The 5,204-nt window shown below is 36.4% G+C and overlaps 1 pseudogene; it reads left to right on the forward strand.

Moving 5' to 3' along the window:
* Positions 1-394: 394 nt before the first annotated feature.
* On the forward strand, positions 395-795 carry LOC108687577 (annotated as a pseudogene).
* Positions 796-5,204: the final 4,409 nt, after the last annotated feature.

Raw genomic sequence — 5,204 nt, forward strand, 5'->3', positions numbered from 1 at the left:
TTGTCTAATTTTAAGATAGAATATAAAGAATCCATAAGTAAATGAAATGGATTTAATTGAACAAAATCAATTTGATATATGTTGTAAGATTGTAAATTATAATATTATCATTACTAATATTTATTATGTACATACTAAATATCTGAGTCATTATAATGTGAGATCTATAATAGGAGTAAAAGAAAATATTATAAATATAAATATTATAATATTGGGTTGTCAAAAGAGCATTGTGTTTTTTCCAATAGATGGCGTTGTCCATGTTTATTTGTATGCGAGCGTGACATGAATGTCAAATGTTTACGCGCGTTTTGTTGTTGATACTCAACCTAAAAATAAAAAAAAAAGTTGACGCGATTCGGTCGAGTTTTGTGCTTGCAATTGTGGTTTGAACATGGAGAATTTTGAAGAGCATATTCGCCATATTCTGTTTTATTACTTCAAAAAAGGGAAGAAAGCAACTGAAGCAAGGGAAAAGTTGCGTCGAGTACGGCAGAAATGTCGTCAAAAAAGTGCCAGAACTGGTTCGCCCGATTCCGTGATGATGATTTTTCAGTGAAAGACGCTAATCGCTCCGGTAGACCTTCCAAGATTGACGACGATGAAATGGAAGCATTGGTGCAAGCAAATAAGCATTCAACGGTTCGAGAGCTTGCTACCGTTCTAAAAGTGTCTGTTGGAAGTGTTCATGGCCATTTGAAATCGCTAGGTCGATCCGTTCTTGAAGCGTATGATCACGGACAACGAAAAATGGATTGTTTACAACAATGTCAGCCAAAAAAGAAGTTGGAGTAGGCGAGGTGAAGGCAAGCACCGGAAAGCAAAGGCGGAGATCCACCAAAAGAAGGTAATGCTGTCAATGGTGGGATTGGAAGGGACCAGTCTTCTATGAGCTACTTCCAAAGAACAAAATGATTAATTTCGAAGTCTACTGTGAGCAGCTGCAGAAATTAAGTGATGCCATCGCACAGAAACGTCCCGAGCTAATCAATCGTAAGGATGCGGTGTTTCACCACGACAATGCGAGACCACACACAAGTTTGATCACTCGGTAAAAATTATTGCAATATGATTGGGATGTGTTATCACGTTCACCGTACAGCCCAGATCTTGCATCATCAGACTTCCATCTCTTTTGCTCCTTGAATGTAAAATATTTGCTTCTAAAGACCTCATCAAACAGTACCTATATAAGTTTCTCGCAGAGAAGGATAGAAAGTTTTATGAACGTGGTATTATGAAGTTGCCCGGGAGATGGCAGAAGGTCATCGAACAAAACGGCCAATATATCATTGATTAACGTTCATTACGTATATTAAATAAACCTGAAAATCAAATGAAAAAAACGCAATGACTTTTTGAACAACCCAATAGTAAAATAAAAAAAATATAAATATAAGTATTATATATTGTAAAAAAAAGATATGTATTTTGTATATGTATATTAATTATATATATGTATTGGGAGTACAAATAAGTTTCCGCCGTTTGCAAAAGACGGCGCCACTAATAAACTATAGTTAAAATTGTTTGATGTAAAACGACATATCGTAAGATTGGACATCCGACCATAATCTTGAAATATTAGCGATTTTGTATCAGCATCATATATTTTTTTTTGTACGAAAATGTCGAGTTTTGAGCCGAATAAGCGTCACTTGCAGGAACTTTTGATTTATTTCTTTAATTTGAAGAAATCTGTAGCTGAGACTCATAGATTGCTTGTAGAAGCATATGGTGATGCTGCCTTAAGTAAGAGAAGTTGTCGTGAGTGGTTTCAAAAGTTTAAGAACGGTGAATTTGATGTCGAAGACAAAGAACGTAGCGGAAGGCCGAAAGTGTACGAAGACGCGGAATTGGAAGCATTATTGGATGAAGATTCGTCCAAACGCAAAAAGAACTTACATTAGGAGTGACTCAACAAACAATTTCATATCGTTTGAAATTATTGGGAATGATTCAAAAGCAAGGGAATTTGGTTCCATGAACTGAAGTCAAGAAACGTTGAACGCCGATTTTTCACATGTGAAATGCTGCTTGCCAGGCATAAACGAAAGAGTTTTTTGCATCAGTATAGTCACTGGTGATGAAAAATGATCCATTATGATAACCCAAAGAAGAGGAAATCATGGGGACCATCTGGCCATGCGTCAACATCGACAGCCGAATATTCATGGAAAAAACTCATGTTGTGTATTTGGTGAGATCAGCTTGGTGTCGTGTATTATGAGTTGCTTAAATCGAACGAGACCATTACTGGGGGCTCTCTACCGAATACAATTGATGAGATTGAGCCGAGCACTCAAGGAAAAACGCGCCTACTACTACTCCAGGCATGACAAAATTATTCTCCTGCATGATAATGCTCGATCACATGTTGCGGCGCCGGTCAAAACCTACTTAGAAACACTCAATTAGGAAGTTCTACCCTATCCATATTCTCCAGACATTGCTCCTTCCGACTACCACTTGTTCTGATCGATGACGCATGACCTGTCTGAGCAGCACTTCACATCATATGAAGATACCAAAAATTGTATTGATGATTGGATAACCTCAAAAGATGAAGCGTTCTTCCGACGCGGTATCCACATGCTACCAGAAAGATGAGAAAAAGTAGTGGCTAGTGATGCCATTACTTTGAATAAAACATTATGTTCTTTCACAATAAATATTTAATTTTTGTTAAAAAACGGCGGAAACTTATTTGTACTCTCAATATAACAGGGTGTCTCATAAGATGGATACGAGTCACATTGGAGATAGAGAATGGATCAAAGGAAATAAAAAATTCTTATAATATTTTGAGATACTCGCTATAGTTTTCGAATTAGAAAAGGAAATGTCTAAGCTAATATGTGATTAAGCCGCGCGTAAATTCGTAGGACGGCCCACTCGAGCGGCGGCGGCGGCGGCGGCGCGCAGAGAGAGGGAAGTAGCGCTTCGTTGTCTAGCACAGCCTGGCATGGCGGTTCTATGTGTTTCGCCGCATCGCGCCTACATTATCCAAAAATGTTATTTTAGCTGAAGTTTTCCTTATACATTTCTTATAAATTTAGCACGATTAAATACGTTTTAACACAATTATAGATATGTTAAGCGATGTAATTAATTAGAGCATTACGCAAAGCTGATATCGTCGCGATACCTTTCCGCTTGTTTTATTATACGGTGTTTCTATTTAATTACGCTTCGAGACACTTCGTCACGTTTATGCTATATTTAGTCGGAGTTTTATTTTTTGACATGTTAACGCATGTACACTGAAATTATAGTATAAGCTCGCATAGATAGCCGTTACATTGTAAATCCAGATGTATTATTCCATGTACAATGACACATTTGACTGAGGTTTTTCACATATTTTTTACTGTTTAACAAGTTTAATTGTACATTAGAAGCGTTCTTAAATTTTATTAATCTTTAATGTTCACTGATGAATAAAATTTAAATTTTCTGTGATTGAAAAGATTATTTATGTATACGTTAATGAGATGTTTAAGTTTGTAATAAGTGAAAACTTAAATGTATTGAAAACACACTAATTGAAAATTGAGTGTTTTAGTTTATTTTCCTTAAACTATCCATCAAACTATCCTACGAATTTGCGCGGCGCGGTTTAATCGCATATTGGCTTAGACATTTCCTTTTCTAATTCGAAAACTATAGCGAATATCTCAAAATAGTATAAGAATTTTTTGTTCCCTTTGATCCATTCTCAACCTCCAATGTGGCTCGGATTTATCTTATGAGACACCCTGTATATAACTTTTTAGACTCACAGGTACTTTCAAAGACACCAGAAAAAGTTTGCAGGTTATTGCCATGTTTTCAACTATTGCTAATGTCTAGCAATGAATTGTATTAGCAATAGATGAAAAAATACAGCGATAACCTGCAAACCTTCTGGTGTCTTATATGTATATATATATATATATCAGGTGTACAAATATGAAATGATGATTTGAGAAACAGATGGTGCACCAACGCAATGTGAAGTACAAAGATTTAACATTATACGCTATTTTATTATACCATCAACAAGTGTCAAATGCGCAAAGTGATTTGATTGAAAAGTGTTTGCATAGTATTGTGTTGCTGTGTTTAATATGACGAAATTTGTATCAAATAAGGAGCATTCGCGGCAGCATTTTGTTTTCATTTGAAGAAAACTGCTGCGGAATCATAACGATTACTTGGAGAAGCTTATGATGAACATGTTCCATTACAAAAAACGTGTGAACGATGATTTCAGCGTTTCAAAATTGGAGATTTCGATGTTGCAGACAAGGAAAAGCGCCCAAAAAATACGAAGATGTGAAAAAATGGCTTGATGAATGGTTCGCGACAAAAGAGGAAGATTTTTACTGGCGTGGTATCCACAAATTACCCGAAAGATGAGAAAAATGTGTAACTAGCAATGGAGCATACTTTGAATAAATTTCTTTTTATCATTCTTCCGAATTTAACATGTTTTTTTTGGGAAAAAAATCGTCATTTCGTATTTGTATACCTGGTATTATATATCCAGTCAGAAATGATACGTAATCGACATCGAAGCGATTCTTAATGACGTTGGGATGCCGAGATTTATTTGTGATCCTTTCAACTACACTCCGTACGTAGTAGACAAAGAGATTTAAATTTGGGCTGTTGAAAGGCCAGAATGGGAGTCGAGGCGAGCAACTTGGCTTGTCCAACCTCAGAGAGTATCTGTCGTATCTTCAATGTATACGATTTGTGTCGAAGGACTTTCTTGGCATTGTTGGTTCGCTTACATCAACAATCGATGCTAATTTTCGCAATGATCGCTCTAAGTCATCCGAAATAAGCTTGAACCCTTTCAACGACTGCGAAGATCCTCGCGGTGCGTTCTTTCGAGTGACTATTCCTCGTTGGCATACTGGAATCTTCTACGTTGGATTGTTTTAAAGCCGTATATTTTGTTACAACGTCATAAACAGTTGATGTCGGATATCAAAGAATCGAATTATTTCCGATGCTGAGCGCTCAACGCGAAGCCCTTTGATGATCGGGGCCATTTTGAGAATATGACTGTTTACTAGAAGCATCAGGCTTTCTCGGATGCCAATAACAACCTCTGTCGGAGACACAATATAGCAGAAAATTTAAATTGAAATTTGTCTGGATTTTGGTGATGCACCCTGTATATATATATATATATATATATACATATATATATA

The sequence above is a fragment of the Atta colombica genome, unplaced genomic scaffold (assembly GCF_001594045.1).
Source record: "Atta colombica isolate Treedump-2 unplaced genomic scaffold, Acol1.0 scaffold21, whole genome shotgun sequence".
In the NCBI taxonomy this organism is placed as follows: domain Eukaryota; kingdom Metazoa; phylum Arthropoda; class Insecta; order Hymenoptera; family Formicidae; genus Atta; species Atta colombica.